General features: G+C 44.1%; 1 protein-coding gene across 5 annotated transcripts in view; it reads right to left on the bottom strand.

Moving 5' to 3' along the window:
• Positions 1 to 777: 777 nt before the first annotated feature.
• Positions 778 to 17,448, bottom strand: part of LOC119446843 (tyrosine-protein phosphatase non-receptor type 11-like) — a 197,206-nt gene continuing 180,535 nt past the window's right edge. For 3 of the 5 annotated variants that reach the window (XM_037711408.2, XM_049664956.1, XM_037711407.2), the window contains one exon: positions 778 to 8,454. The gene's annotated coding sequence lies outside the window, so the exon portion shown is untranslated. The remainder of the gene's footprint in view (positions 8,455 to 17,448) is intronic. The other 2 variants (XR_007466205.1, XR_007466204.1) reach the window with 2 other exon arrangements.

Below are 17,448 nucleotides of genomic sequence, written 5' to 3'. Positions count from 1 at the left end.
CAGGCGGCGGATATGACGTCACGTGCAAACTATGTATAGGGGCTTTAACCGGAGGGCGAGAGAAAAATCCGAGGGTAAGGCAGCGAGTTCGCGGCTCACATTCCAGGCATAGTTTTTTTAGGTGTTGATTCTGTCGATAGACGAGCCACGCCATCTCACCGAAAACGAAGGCCTATCTGCACATCGCAAGTTAGGAAAAGCTTATAGCGGAAAAAAGTGTGCTATATTTCAATACTAAAAAGAGCAAGAACCGCCTACACCAATGTTAGCGTACACTAATAGGTCAGGTGGTATATGAATTCAAAATATAAATTCACGTTTAATGAGAAAAACATTTCTCATTTCAATCAGCAGAGTTGTTTCAAAAGTTTGTTATCAAGGATTTCGTTTAAAGAAGTTCGTTATATCGACATTTAACTTATTTTCGTATCGGACGTAACTTCATAAATCGAGGTTAGACTGCTCTTATCTGGCCACTAGTGTATCCTTGGTGAGCAACAACAGAGTCTACGCTAACCGTGTCCACGGTGGATGCACAGAGAAAGGGTAGCTTCAAGTTGCTCGAACAACTCATAATGCAGGGCCAACCCTGCAGTGTTAAAGTCAAAGGTACATGAATGATGATGCACATTTGCCAATGCTTCTTTCAGGAATGTCTAATTACTCAAAACTTCTGAGTGATTCTTCATTTGACAAACTTATGGGCACACTGAAATACAAAAGCGCACACTATAAGCAGGGGTACTCACATAGGATTAAGACAAAGCACACACTGTGTTCTATTTGACAGAATATATTTGTGGTACATACATTCAGATACTGTCCTTTTCACCATGCTCAATCACAGCATGTTCTGAACAAAAAACTGGCATACAAAATTTGTGTAACATCATGTTTAAGCCACTGATAGGTCTTCCCTCAATGGCGCAGTAAAAGTTTTCAGTTCATGTCCAGGGCACTAGGCCATCCCAAGTACTGCACAAATGATGGCAAGAGAACATGACATGCTGAACTGGGGAAGCAAGAAAGCACGTAAACAGCATGACCCACAAGCACAGTAGCTCAACATGATTGGGATAGTTGGAAGGTATTCATGGTGATGCCGTATGTCCTGGTCATCAGGAATGGCTCGAGATGCAGCTGGCCTTTTATGTTTTTTATTGTGTTGCAGATAAGCCATGGCCAAACAAACTGGACGGCAAACAGCTTTCGCTCTCAACAGCCCAACAAGAGGGAAGCACCGTGAACATTAAAAGGGCACTACTTGCTAAAAGCTGCTTGTACGAGGCTCAACAATGCACTTCTATAGACAACGCATCCACGAGAACATGTAGTGCACACCAGAGCTGTGCTACCATTAAACAAAATGCTGTACAGCTGCACTGGTGACGAACAATGCACTGCAGAGTCTTCAAGGCAAACACCCTATTTTTGCTGAGTACAAAGCAAGCTGGTGCCAAGACAACACCACGCAGTGCTCCTAGGAACAAGAACAAAAAACCATGTGGGGCCCCATTTGGTTTGTTTTCTCATTGACTGTTACAGTTTATAGCAACAGAACAATGAATCAAGCTCACTAAGATGAACAAACATGAAATGGGCTGACAGCATGTCCCATTTATGCTTGAAAGCAGCTTCTTATATGGACACCTCAAACCAAACTGAGCTCATGCTTTCATACTGCAAACAACATATATACAGGCTCTGTACATTATTGTTACTGACTGAATACTCCGTGGTCATACATATAGGTACAATCAGTGTCTATGATAAGGGAAACTTTTTGGAGATCTGACATGATCTGTTCCAGACTGTACCACTCCTAACATGGATACTGAGAATAAGATGGTCAATGAAGCACAATTTTTATGCGCTAACAAAGAAGCCATTCAGCCTTTCCACAGCCTGTTGACGAACACAGGTTCTAGCATTCGGTGAAAATCAGCCTTTTGGAACAGTATGCCACTCAGTCAATCAAAGAGTAATAGCCACTGGAACAAAGAGACCAAGTTCACAAATACTACTCACATCACTGTGTTGCTGTCACTCACCCTGAAAAGTCAGTTGTGCGCTTGTGTTGGTTGTAATGGAACTATCATACAACAAACTGCATTTCATCCTATAGAAAATTCAACAACAAAATAGTCACAAGGCAAATACTGTACTGGTTGCATTACACAGCAAGTGTTAGTGCTTTGGATACAAGGTCTGAGCAAATGAATAGTGCCCACACCATTTATAGGAAACCCTAAAGAAGCAACTAAACCAAACAAATAGTGTAACTGTGCAGCAGGTATTGGCAGGTAAGTTATGTGTTTTCAGTATTTTGTGTAGTCCGTTTTCGTAAGTGGGCGTGAATACCCCACTAAACCAGCAGACAACCATAGTAAGCATGTTTCTCAGAAAACAGTCATCTACAGGGCAGGTCAAGGGTAGCAGCATGTGGTCAACAGGAAATAACATGCCACATTACACTATGAACAAGTTCACTTACAATAATGCATAACTACAGACACTACACACTACCCTCATCTGAGGGCACCCATAATGAGCACCTAGCTGTTACAGGAAAGGAAGATGACAAAAACCGAGGAGCATCAATTCAATAAATTAACTATTGCGTATGAGGAGACAGACTGTGCCCCCTTTCTCGCATAGTGCCTGCAGTCGTGCTTTACTGACTATGCACCAACTATAGTTTATGACAACCCAATAATGCAGTGGCAAGTACACCAGCCAACTATATTCGCTCATTCACGTGATGCCATGGCAGAAGCAAACTAGAGTACTGGTGGCCCTCATGAATTGTTTTGGAACAGCAGAGGGTGTTGTGGGCATAGTTTGTATTGAACATTGAAGTTGGCACCAAGTACTATAGGTCCTAAACAAGTCCTCCTAAAATATTTCTAATTCAAATGCACGCAATACACGTGCATACTAGTGCTCTGCGAAAGCCCAACATTCAACAAATGTAGACCGAGTATGAGGCGGCATATTTCATAAATTTCTGTCACTGGTGTCTTATTGTACATGCAATACATCAACAAATGTGAACAAAGCACCGGTTTGTAAGTGGTGTCCTAAGGTCAGTGTCAGCAGAAGTACTTTGCATGGCAGAAAGGCAAGCTACAGCAACTGCTAACAGAGGTGGCTTTCTACAACATTGCATTTCTAAGAGTAACCTCGAACGCCATGCTTTTGTGACAGAAGCGCATTATGGACATGTTTTGAACACCACCTATACTGTAAAGCCCCGACTGCAAGTTTATGACCACTTGTCAAGGTCAAGCAGCTCTAGTTATTGAAAAAGCTTTGCGACTACAAATCTAAGATTCAATACCCCAGGTTGAGTGAAACTGGATGTGTGCTAACCCTCGTGGACAAGCCTCAATAAAAAGCAGGCTATGCTTCCGGCACTTTGGCTTGCCCTGCAGTATAGACAGCGTCACAATCATCTCACCACTGTGCTTACGGGGCATTTCCAGCGACAGCACTGCCCAGTCTTCTTTTGTAGGTTCTAAGGTGCTGCAATACTAGCCCAGCTTCCAACATCAGAACACTACGTTTGCTAAAAGGAGCAACACTTGGTGCAAGAGCCTTTGGTGGCTGTGATCAGGGTGTCAAACTTAAAAAATAGCGATTTGGTTCGAGCTCGGGTTCAACACGCTCAGATTTCGTTCCAGTTAGGTTCAAAGAAATAAAATTTTGGAACGATTGGCAAACTGGTTTGCGAATCGGTTCGGCACAGTAAATATTATCTTGCCCTATGATGTCGACAAGCTAGAAAGTACTATATTAATGTGGCCGCACGGTGCACAAGCAGGTTTTGTCAGGGGGTGGAAGAAATGGGCTCCCTGGCCCATGGCCACAGTAGAAATTCATCAGGGCGTTCAAATAGCGAAATTTTCTAATCGAATATGAATATTTGAGAAAAACAATTGGATATCGTATACTCACAATTTCTAAAAAAAAAAGAAAACTGAAACGAAAAGTTTCATGGAGTCTGTTCGGCAACAAAAGGCTTGTTTACATTTGATACGTGTACACTAGATGTGATACAATACAGACACATCTGGTGCACAATAACAATAAAAGTAATGAAAAGGGGGAAGGGCATGTCCCGGATGCATTTAGTAGAGTGTAGTGCTCGTTGCAAGAGTCTAAAGGCAATACTACAGCATCGCACATCATTTTGACAGAATGCAAATGCGTTGAGATGGGTCAAATATTCAATTGCTTTGTCTAAATTGAGGCAGCAAATTCATAGGCTGCCTAAGAGGAGACATGCTTATTTGATGGCTGTTTGTGGGCATCTCTGTTTTTGCACCAGTCTTTTTCCCTGTATACTTCAAGAACTGTTGTTGCCACTGTTATAGTACAAGAACTTGCCTTGAGGATGCAGCATAGATCCAGGCATTGAGATGCTCACAACGCGAACAGTGGCGGCGTTGTTCTATACTGTATCCATTTTCTTTCTTTTACACTTTTTCTTTGTGGCAGAGAGCATGACAGTCACATTGTATAACATAAATTACAACTCCACACTTCTAGTTTGTAGGCTGTGTAGTATAGAAAAGAAAGAAGCTAGCAATTGACATCTCGTTGAGTTTTCTATTTAAAAAATAAAAGCAAGTGAGGACATTGATGTTTCTGAATGATGAACAGTTGGTGCGAAATATCATGACATTCTTTCTTGCGCAGTCTTGTACTGATTAAATGTGGAGTCCAAATCACACACATTGCGCTCCAGGAAAGATTTGAAAAATCAAAGAGCGCAGTAATCTGCTTGGAAGCACCAAATGAATGTTGAACCATGGCATGCAACAAAAAGCACAATAACCGCACCGTTAAGCGCTGTTGCTGCTGCGCACTAAGATGGTGACTGCATTCATATTAGAAACGGAAATGTTATTGATACAAGAAGCCACATCGTTGGTTTTCCTATTTTCCCATCTCGTCATTTTTGCTCTCCGTGTATCCCGGCATGCGAGTTTTACGGTTTTATCTAGTAATAGTAGCAAGCTGACCTATAACTGCCAAATTGAGAGCTTCAACAGAAACGGTGATTCTGCGGAGCCCCTGAAACAGTTTTGCCCGTGGGACAGAACTAGCATTGCCGAGTTTGGAAGTGCAAGCGTCTCTGCTTAGGTCCATCTGCATTCTTGCACACAATGCAAATCGAGAGTCATAACAATCAGCTAGTGGGGTGTGCCGACTGAAGAAATAATTATTTCAAAGAGTCACTCATCGATTGAGCACCCATAAATGACATATATGCCAGTGAGCACCCTGTATGCTTTCACCGGTTCGGCATGAAACTGTAACTGTTATTTTCTTTTGGTTCAGCTATGGTTCAGGTTCGGGCACATTCAAAGAATATCGCTTTGGGTTCCGTTCGAAACCATAGTTGTGATGTCACTTGAATTGTTAGCAGTGCAAATTGTCCCCCATGTTTCCAATGCTATGTGCATGTCCGCTATTGTTACAATTCATTTCAGTAACACACTGTGTGGCCGTTTTAAAATCATATGTCATCAGAAAATGGGGCTACCTCAGTGAGACTCAATTCTGGAATGCAATATGAAAATGTCCCTGGGACAATAACTGTGCTAGAGAACCAGTAAGTGTAGTCATCCATCAGCACCATCATTTGAACATCCGTACAAGTGGGACTGCCCCATTCCCACCATCATAAAATGGCATGCTGCTGGGTATTCTACAAAGCGCACAGCCATATTCATTTGTGCAATCAGCAGCGTCCTTACCCCCGGCTATGCTAACCACCAAAAAGTTTATGGAGACAAGCTATCTTTAAAGTAATGCCACTCCTGAAGAGTGGACTTCTCTGCTGGCATGCAACATGAGCAGTGGTCATCCAGGTAGCAATGAGAAGCTACGAAACAAAATGGACACTATAGTCGGGTACAACTTAAGAAGGCAGCGGCATTTGCCCCTCAAAGGCAGATGCACACAGAAGCCTCCACTTAATGGGCGCGCACTATGGACTGACGTCATAGCCGGACGGCCGGTGTCGCCGCTGCCGAAGAATATGGCAGCCCACGCTTCAAACTGGGCCGAGTCACATCAGAGGGACTATTTCTTTAGTCGTGGAGGCAGTCGGTTGCTGCGCTTCGGACACATCTGGGTGGGGCCTCTCCTGCCTTGTTAAGGTGTACCCGACTATAATTTTGCACAACCACTAGTTTACACTTTTTTAAGTAGCTGTGCACAGTGCTAGGTCACATCAAAATTTCAATACTACTGCTTCTTTGAAAATCATCAGCTCAAGAATCCAAACCTGCATCAATAGTAAATGGTCATGTTGCATTCATGCAAACACAATATAGAGTTTTGTGATGTGAAAACGCAAACTTTTCTAGCCATTCTGAAAACATTTTCTAGTGGACATGGAATTCCAGTGCCAGCATTTCATTTCAATCAGCAGAGCAAATTCCTCACATGTCATTCGCACTACAGGTTATATAATTACTTGAAAAGTTCGACACCAAACGAGACATGATGCAGCTTTCCCTAATACTATTCAGTGTCTGTACTGGAGGTCCCCTTTAACGCACCCGATAATTATATGTTAATCACATTGCAGTGCAGCTTGATAAAACTTCCCAATCACAGATGAACTGAAATGCAAACAGCTTTCATGCATCTTGTAACAGCTGTCAATTCTGTGTAGACCTTTTCCAAGTCATTTGTTGCTTGCTCACAAAGCTTCAAGACTGGCCCCCACTGGAAATAATTTGAGAAGACAATATTCTTAAAAGAGGGCCACAATTGCACCAGTTATGCATTAACCTGATTGAAGCCCGATTCACACAGCCGCCATCAAACGCCTGTCCCGTTACCATTGCCGCACCAGCATCCATCACGAGATGGCGTTTCTTTGCTGGCTTCACCTCAAAAATGAAATACCACTGAGGGCCCCTCGCCAGGTCTGGCCATTTTGAGCTGACAAGTGCAGTGCAGACAATGCGCACTAATGATCGTGTCTGCTAAGTATGACCTCGCTACGTGCCGTGGAAAGAGCTTACATTTCAAAGCAAACGCCCTTCTCTTTGCGGGCGCCGCGCTCCCAGCCGGAGAGTCAACATATATCCCACTAATGCGCCCACGTAGATCACAATGCTGTGACGTCGCTCGTAGTGACATGCGACTTCAAGAATTATTCAAGGCAACATCAGTAATTTGTTTAATCTGTTGCTTCAATAGACAAATTAAACTTTCGAGAAATAATAAAACCGAATGTCTACATGTCATTGTTGTACTTTGCACTGCAGCAAGAGAGATGTACTTCCGTTTCGTCTGATTGTTCCCACGTTGTGCAGTCCCGCACGCTCACAACGAAACTGTCATTTTCTACCGTGTTCCAGCACACGATCATGCTCTGTGATCCGCTTGTGCTTACCAGTGTTCGTGTAGCGCTGACGTATACCGCTAGTCGGGTGTGCACGCAAAATTGTGCGCTGCGCAAAACAAGACAAATGCAACAGCTCGCGTGTGAGGATCGTCAGTAGAAGTCTGACGCGCAACAAGAAAGCGAGAAAAAAAGGCGGTGCCCATGACATGCGTCACGTGATCCTCCAGGTTCGGTATGGGAGAATACAGGGAAGGAATTTTGCTTGCGGAGGCTAGAAAGTGAAGAGGGTGGCGGTGACACTCGCCTCCTGAAATCATGGGTTCGCGGCACTGAAATATTTTGATCTTGGCTATTAATGAACCAATTTGAAAAATTCTTGAGGTAGAATGCTCCCCAAAGGGCACACAACTTCCAGCATATAACCAAAATGCCTGGTGAGGGGCCCTTAAAGAGCATTGATCAGAGTCACTGGCATGTCATTTTTCAGGAGAAACGGGTGAGGAAGTGCTGCCTCATGAGCCACGACGAGATGCGAGGTTTCACGGCGGTGTAAATCCGGCCTGACACGTGTGGCCTTTGTGGTCACTGTCAAGCTTAGTGGAGCCCATCTGCACTGAACACAAGCTGCATTCAAATGTGAAATAATTGCCACCGAGTTGCTCCAGGGCTCTCTGCTACTGCAGTGGCTTCCATTGTCACTAACGAGTTCAACAGCAATAGCTTTCCATGGTGCACACATATCGGATAGGCATTAGACAGAAGTCAGGAGGCTTCCAAAAGTAAAAAGCATCAATATTGATTTGTACTTATCCATACAGATGAGGAGTGTATCACACAAAGCAAAGGTGAGCAGCACACACGGAAGCAGTTGTTGCACTATCACATCAGTTTGCACACGAAGCAGAGGCCTTGTGTACAAGACATCTAGAAAGTGAGAGAGGGACAACAGAGACTTGAACACCTTATACGGAAGACATGCTAGCGGACAGGAGAGACACAAAGGGGGAGAGAGAAACCATTTAAGACTAGTGTCGTCCATGCTAGCTGGGAGCTCCTTGCGGCCGCATCTACGGAATTAAATGCTGGAAAGAAACAAATACGTTTTCATTACATTTCTAAAGGCATTGAAATATGTTTATACAAGCAGCGTCTTTTTATTAAGAGCGTCAGGGAACTGAGAGGCTAAATTTTTTGTTCATTACAAACAGACAGGTTAGTCATGATGGAATATGGCAGTGCACTTCAAAATGACGGCGTAACACAGAATGAAAAAAAAAAAAATAACTGAATTAAATTATGTTATTTTACGTGCAAAAACCACGATCTGATTATGAAGCATGCCGTAGTGGGGGACTCTGGAAATTTGGACCACCTGGGGTTCTTTAACGTGCGCCTAAATCTAAGTACACGGGTGTTTTCGCATTTCGCCCCTATCAAAAACACAGAATGAACACAGAATGAACAAACACAAGAGCTGTGTTTGTTCATTCTATGTTCCGTCGTCCTGTAGAAGTGCGCTGCCATATTCTATCATGAAGTCGGGGAGAGCATAGGGGAAATGAACTGTCATTTTTAATTCGAATGTAGGAATAAGGAAAACGGAAATGAAAGTGCACGAGTAGACACCTCGCCACATGTGGGAGCCAAACACACATACAGTAAAACATCACTAATTCAACCCTCATTAATTCGGACTCATCCTCTGGTCCCGGTAGGCATATGCATTATTTATTGCAACCAAACTCTCATAAATTTTCATAAATTCAGACGTATTTGGTCGCACATCTGGACACCTTTCACAGCTCGGTGAGCGTGGAGAGCCGCGACTGTGCGACGCAAAAGAGTAGTCCACATCTTCCGTATCGCGAATGTCATCAGCGGAAAATCTATGTAAATGACAGCAACGCCAGAACACGTTGTGCCTATTTGTGCCTTTAAAGCCTTTATTCTTGCATGGCCTTAAGTCGCACTAACTTGACAGAACAAAAGACTGGAGACCAAGCACTACATATAGCACTTGGTGTGTGCCTCCCTTATTCGTTTGTGTTTCGTCAGGTCAATGCTACTTAAGACCATGCTTAGTGTAAACCAAACAGCCCTATTTTCCGTTCCATTACTTTATTCTTGTGCTTATATCGCCACGAATAACACTGCGGTGGCCACGTGATTTCATAACCAAGTCCATTTGTCGCCATCGATGATGGTGCCGATGGCCACTACGGTTTCGTCCACAGAGGTTGTGGCAAACTGTGTACAGTTTCATTTTGACTCGGTGCGCACGTCAGCTGCGTATCTTCAGAACTGCAAGGTTGCCATCCATGATCGCGTTGATAATGGCCACCTTTGCAGCGGCTGCAGCAAACGATAATTTCACTCCTACTCAGTACGCGCGTTGGCTGCATGCTTTCATAACTGCGTAGTCACCATTCATAATCACGTCGATAGCAACTGCGGTTTCGTACGCAGCAGTAGCAGCAAACAATACTTTGCGCGCAAAAATTTAAGAATATGAAACAATACTTCGTTCCGACTCGGTACACACGTCAGCTGCGTGCCTTCGTAACTGCGCAGTCGTCATTCATAATCACATCGATAGAGAACACGGTTTTGTCTGCAGTTGTTGCGGCAAATGGTAGTTTCATTTTGACTAGGTGCATGCGTCGGCTGCTCGCCTTCAGGGCCGCAAGGTTGCCGTCCATGATCGCGTCGATAGCTGTCGCGGTTTCAGCAAACAGTGGCCCTCTTCGATTTTCCACTTCTGGCTACCCACGGGCTGCCAGAGCCAGCCAGAGAGCCTTTGTTTTTCTTGGGTTGCTTTCATTTCATTGAGCGAATTATGCAGATTCTGAAGGCGCATCTGCGGCTAATGAGTGACATTGTTCCTTCGATGCTACGCAACGTTCCAGCTGAAGAACTCCCGCAGAAAAAACAAGCAAGGCTTCGACTGGATGCCGGTCGCTAAAATAATCCTGAAGAGACAGTGAGCCAAATTTGCACACACTTCAAGCAAATTGGAATGAATGAAAATGATGCATGTTGAACAAGTGAGTAATGAGTATTTGGACACAAGGAGGAAGTGAACCTGCTGAAAGATGGACAACAAAATGATTCTGTGTGAGAAGCTTGAAGACGTTTTGGCAAGTACGATGACAAATATCAACAGCCACATAGCAGAATAAAATTTAATTTCAAGTGCAGCGGCTGCAGTTTGTAAGAAAATGACTGCTGCATGCACTGCAGCTGGCAGATTTTCTTCCTTTTTCCAGTTTAAGCCTTTAGGACTGGTTGCTTGTGAACAGCACAAACTTCAATTTACGCTGACCGTCATCAAGCTAGTCCATTGCTCGCCTGCACTTCCTTGTGACAAGCAAGAACTTGGCTCCTGAAGGTACTCCAGAAAAGAAAAAGCACCTTGCGCTACGCTATATGCCTTGTGAGCGCTGTGATGCAGTGCCATGTTTTATTTAAAGGGACACTAAAGCAAAACAATAAATCAACTTAGACAGATAATGCATTGTTCGAAAACTCTGCTGTCGTAAATTACACTGCAATAGGTAAATTATTAGAAGAGAAAATGAAGCTCAAAGTAAATTTTTTTTTTAAATTTCGTGCGAAAACCCTAACATCAATACTTCTGTGTGGCGTCACAACTTCTAAAGTAATTGTTCGTATTTGGGCCACGTTGGCTCAGTAATGAATGAATGAACAACTTTGTTTGTCAGGATTAAAACCCTGCAGGATCTACGGGGGTGGGAGGCGACAGAGACATCTAATCGTGGTAGAGCCCCATCACCTCCACGGCCCAGCGCAGGACGTCGTCCAGCAGACCAGGCTCGGAGCTGCCTAGGGCAGCCCCCCACAGCAACACACTCTTAAGGCGGGGCATTCTAGAAGTATGTGGTTATAGTTAGCATAAGGGGCTGCGTAACAATAGCAGGCGGGATCGAGAAATTGATCAGGGTATAGTTTATTCAGGAGTGACGGAGTAGTGATGGCGTGTGTCTGCAGTTGTCTCCATAAGATTTCCAATTCCCTCGAGTGGGGACGAGTGAGAGGGGGTAAAGTGCGTCGAGATGACGTGTAGTGTTGGCAGATGTCGTGATATGTAATCAGTCTATCACGCGAGGCGCCGGCCTCAGCCTCCCCTTGTGTTGTCTGTGTCCGGTTCGTGAAACCTCGAGCACAGGCATGGGCGGCTTTGTTGCCTGGCAGGCCCTCGTGTGCAGGAGCCCAAACGAGTGTAACTTCTGATTGAAGTACTGATTTGCGTGCGATGATTCCAGCCAGTCTGCCGATACACCCGGCTCCATAGTCGTACACGGCTGATTTAGATCGCTGATGACAGTGGCGGTTGAGGGGATAGTAAGAGCCAGCGCTATGGCTGCCTCTTCTGCCTAAAAGTTTGCGAAACTTGCCATATTCAGTCTTGGGCTCCTTAGAACACAATTTAGTCAATCTTCACCACTAAAGAATTAACTGGGACCTAGAAGACGCTGTCAAAATCTATGATGTCACGGTGAGCTTGTGCGGGAACTTCAAGGTGGCGTCGCCTCTTGCCTTGTGTGTTTTTCATTTCTTTCTAGCTTACCAAGCGGCTCCTCGTGGTAAGAGTAGTGTTTTCGGTATTGTGGAAGGGTAATGAAATTATTTTCCATTTTAGTGTCCCTTTAATGCTACTGTTTACTGCAGAAGCTTGGCACATTGCTGGTTTACGCGTGCAACCTAAGAATTACCCTATTACATTCATATACACGTATACGACCATCAAGAACCAAACTATTACTTTGCATGCTACAAGCTGCGACTCTTATCATAGATCATACAGTTAATGATAGATCATCGAACAATGTAAGAAATAGTTTTTTTTTTGCAGAAAAACAAGTTTATGTCTATCGGCAAAAGAGGTTGTTGATTCATATTGCAAATGCACACAACTCGACACAAATAAACATCCATCTCATTTATAATAGCACACATACAGGCAATGAAATAAAGCCAGGAAGCTTAGCTGTGCGAATATGAATATTTGTTCGATTGTATTATACATTCCTTCAGACCTCATCACGAATTTCGTGGTATCCGATATCCACTGTCAAACGTTAAAGAACGATATCCACTGTCAAACGTTAAAGAACAATATCCACTGTCAAACATTAAAGAACAATATTCACTGTCAAATGTTAAACATGAACTCGAGAGCTCCGATACTTGTCGAGCTCAGCTGCCGTGCACGGCTACCGACGGGAGACGACCGGATCGGCTGTGCTCGCATAGCAGCCGACGGCGCCGCTAACATACGAGTGTTTTCTTCTTCGTGTACAATTATTGGGAAGAGCGATAACAACGGTAAGAAAATATTGCGGCTTGTGAGCGTCTGTAATTCATTCCGAAGCGCCGTCCGTTTTAGCTTTGAAGTGAGCCGGAAAAGGCCTAGCGACGATATCTGCGCCGTCGAACGATCGGCGGCGGTGGCGGTGAGGCTACCGCACAAATGGGTCCTGGTCTCATGCACTCTACGTACGGCAAGGAAATCTCATTGTTCACGAGCAAAACCGCTGTTGAACGGCGGCTCGCGAATGGCAAACGGCATGCGGCGAGTTACAGTGCCGGTAACGGGGACGTGGACTCGGCGCTTCTCGGCTACCTGCTGTTGCTGCGGTGCCGGCCCGTGTTCATGCGAAGCGTGCCGCTATAGACCCTGTGTTGCGCGCTCGTCTAGAATGGCCAACACTGTCGCACTCTGTTCGTGCAGCTAATCAGACCGCTAAGCATGACTGTGTTGGAACGCGAACGATTTGGCACTTGCGTTGCGGGCTGTAATTACCGATTCGCAAGGGCACACAAGCGAGCAACACGACGAGGAAGAGCAGGGAGCGCGCGTACCTGCTAGCAGACAAACTAAGTCGTAGGTTCTTGTTCGACCAATGCGCATTGTCACCACCGTAGACATCACCAGATGCACCCTGCTGACATCGTGAAGACCGCTGGGGATACCGGAAAGGCCACGAGAGGAGGACAGCATTGTTTTTTTTATTTTGTGGAGCGCCCACGGCGCGTAGCGCTGCAGCGTTTGGCATCGTTGATCGTGACGGCATTTTGAACTCGATGTGCGTGTTTACTTGAAATGTTCAAAAAATATCTGAGGTGGTTTAGGGGCCCTTTAATATGTTGTACAATAAGTAATAAAGATGTTATAGCAAAAGTTTGGTTGATTTTTTAACACACCCCGTACACACACCTCGGATATCGGCTAGATTAAAACAAGAAACCTAAAAAGTGCTCGGCAAAGATATAGTGTCGACAAAATAAGCTCGAGCTGCAATGTCATATCCTTTTTACACAATGGTGAGAGGCACGTAGCGTAGGGATAAGAAAAATTAACGTTATGCTAAACTTTCCAGCGCACATTGTCTGATCTCGATATTTCTGCTACACATTTATTATTCAGGTGAGTCAGTAAAGTCTTTGAAACAAGTTAAGTTGACACAAGTGGAGTAATTATAGGAAAGCAAGGAATGTTTTGGAGACGAGTGCTTACAAGGACTTCTGCAAAGAATGCGTGAATAAACAATGACACTAAATAAACATATAATCAAGCCAAATTACTGCTCATCACACATCTGTGCCCGCAGCAGTAGATCTGTGGCTATGGCATAGCTCGGGATAGTAGGTTCGATCCCTACCACAACAGCCGCATTTCGATGAAAGCGAAATACAGACGCTGAAGTGGAAAGATTTGGGTGCTCATTAGAGAACTCCAGGCGGTCATAATTAATCGGGAGTTCGCCACTACGGCGTGCCTCGTAATCCGATTGTAGTTTTGGCACATACAGCCCCATATTTAAATTAAACTTTAACACTTCTGGGCCGCGATTTTGTAGCAATGCATTATGACTTGTTCTACTCTATTCTTATCATCCACCGCTCACAGCCGGCTGATCCCGTTGATAACGCGAGCGGACCGTCGCTCCTACCACTGACAAAGCGCGATAAGCGAGAAAAGGCATTATTACCGGAAGGGCATCGCTACAAAATACTGGCCCTGCCACGAAGCGATGTGCCATGTGAGGCAATGACAAATGCTCAACCCTCTCAGAGGTTACGAACAATGGTGCACAATACCTCAAGCAAACATGTCTCACTGTGTGTTCTGCATGCTAGGCAGACAAACAGCCGTGGCGCACGCAAGGTGACGTTTAACATGAACTCGCCACTCTCGTATTAGACCTAAATGTTGAAGAAATTAAACATTCACTGTCAACATCACAGCTAATTATCTTCAATCAAAGAAAACAACACAGAACGCTTTACTTACATCGATTCCCACAGTGCGTGGGATCCGCATAATTTTTAAGCTCGGCTTCAATACAACACAAGTTTAAGCAATACAACCAAATCTGAATTGCGATTACAACATGGCCAAATGGTCACCTGTAGCCACTCACGGCGCACCGCAACACAGTCAATGAGGGTGGCTCTATGGGCTTGTTGGTACGGCAGCTGCTTTGTTGTAGCACAGGCAGAATGACCGGACAAACAGAATGGCACATCAGACAACACAAAGCGCTAACTTATAACAATAGGTTTATTTCAATTTCTATAGCCGTGCTTATATCACTCAGAACGTCATAGGACATGTGTACATTGTATAGTCAACATAACCAATACCGGAGCAATCACAAGCAGACACTTTAGAAGCCACACTGAAGTTTAAAAGTTGAAAACAGAAGGAATGCATTCAGCTTGCACAAAGATATTCTAGCTCTTTTGTTGATAATGAAATGGATGGATTACTGATGCATGCATCACCAAATGCTGCTGTTTTTTCTTTCCATAACCAAGCGTGTCCTTTTGCACTTGCTTCTGCTCATAACAGCCTCTTTCAATCTCGGTTGATACTAGTCGCATCTCCGACAATGGAGGGCAAGGAAACCGTCAGCTGCCACGTAAACTATCATTTACGCATTTCCCGGTTTGACCAATGTAGTTCTTACCACATGTGAGGGGAATGCAATATACTACAGACGTGGCACATTCAATGAATTTGTTTTTGTGCCTTTTTTTTTCACATACAGTGTTAGTGATGCCTTCTGGCCTTGTCTTCCTGCACAGGCTTCCTAAAGTGTTAGGCACCGGAAAAACAAGTTTTATGTTACTATTTCGTGCAATATTTATTAGCTTGTGGGAGAACCCATGTACGTTTAGGGATGACGGCAATATCCTTCTCGTTAATAGTGGTGCTTGTACCAGCCACTTGCTCAGAACCTTTTCCTGTGCTTTCTCTGAATGCTTCCATGACTGACACGAGCACGTGGCTAAGGTATCCAGCACTGCTAAGCGCAAGACTTGTCGTGCTAAGTTATTGTGCATCCGACACTGGCACAACTTCGGCAGCGCTTCGCTCAGGCACATCTTTGCTATTCCACTCTTAGCAAGTTTGGTATGTGCGGCATGAAGTGGTGAGAGTGGCTTATTTGTCCTAGGTTTGTAACACCAGCATATTTGTTATCGGTGAGCACAAAATTATTATCAAGAAATCTAATCCTCCCTTCACTTCAAAGGTCCCTTCTAGTGGGTTAGGACAGTCTCAAATATTAGTAAAAATGAAAGTAGAATAACTGTCAGCGCAGTCGCATGTACAGTCAATAAAAACTAAGAAATCATCAACGTAGCTAAATATTTTTCTGACTATTGTCCTGTCAAGACGCTGAAGTAGGTCCCTGTCAAGCTTGGCTAAAGACAGATTGCTGTGCAAGAACCTACATAAACTGCTTGTTTCTGCAATTACAGCATGACATTTTCTTGAATACATGTTGATGACAAACAAAATCTAAGCAATTATAAAAAAACCTTTCCATGGCTGTAGCCACTTCTATGCTAAACGAAACGGCACTATACTATTTAATACAGCTGTCAATAAGAGTTAGTAGTTCTGACTGTGGCAGGGAGTCTTTCACATCTGCAGAACCATCATTCCCCAGAGCTGTTACAAAATATAAAACCTGTTCCGAACAGTTTGAGGAAAGAGTCCTGAATTTCAATTAGGTTAAATTTTTCAAGCAAATTCAAGGCGACAGCGCTCTGCCAAGTGTCGCTTTAAGAAATTAGGGTAATAATCCTTATTATTACTCTTCTTTGCGAGCCTTTGCACTAAAAATTCTTCCAGACAATGATTCATGCTTTTTTTAATGCCTTTCAAGACACCTTCCAGATTCATTCTTTTAAAAAATCCTATTGCTTTTGCTTTGACCGTAGTCAAAGAAATTTCTTTTCATAGCATTTTTTGCCTTTTCGTTGAAACTTTCATGTGAAGAAACTGCGAAACCGCCTTCTTTCTCAACTGCCACCACAAAAAGAGCAGGCTGTATCAGGTAGGGTTCTATGCGTTTTAAAGGTAATTTTTGGCGTGACGGCTTACAACATTTCAAAGCGTCAACACAAAGGTATCGTGTGCCTTCATTTTGCCCATGTCTTTAGCGATGCCTTGCCTCTTTGTCACCACAACCAGAATAGTGTCTGGCTCATTGGAGTTCACTGCAAGCACTACCACGGGAGTCCAGCTCCCATTGGACTTGTTAGATTATCTGTGGCGTCAGACAGCAATTACAGTGGAACCCCGATTATACGACTTTCAGGGGCCACGCAAAACCGTCGTATAATTGAAAAACTAAGAATATAGGCAGTGATGCTCACTCTTGCCCAAAAAACGGGTACAAACCGCCTAAATAAGCCCGCAGCCCAAACCTGCACTGCTCCAAGGAAGGTAGATTAAATTATAAAGAAATTACCGTGTTTATTGATGTAACGCGCATATTTTTCATGATTTTAGTTGCTGGAACTCAACCCTCGCGTTACAGTCGATTAACAGCAAAATTGGCCATTTTAAAGCAAATGCTCTAAACCTTGAGATTTCTAGCGCTACGTTGGCAACATGTAACTTTACGTCTCGATTCAATCTATATACAAGTCGACCGAAGTCGGAACTTGTTTTTGATAGGAATTGACGCTTTTTTCGCTGTGCTTGTGCCTGGTTACGATGCCGCAATACCCTACGGCCTTTTGCGGTTCGACTCCGT

This window comes from Dermacentor silvarum, chromosome 3 (assembly GCF_013339745.2).
Source record: "Dermacentor silvarum isolate Dsil-2018 chromosome 3, BIME_Dsil_1.4, whole genome shotgun sequence".
In the NCBI taxonomy this organism is placed as follows: domain Eukaryota; kingdom Metazoa; phylum Arthropoda; class Arachnida; order Ixodida; family Ixodidae; genus Dermacentor; species Dermacentor silvarum.
Note: the sequence above shows the minus strand (reverse complement) of the source record. Positions and strands in the feature narration are given on the sequence as shown.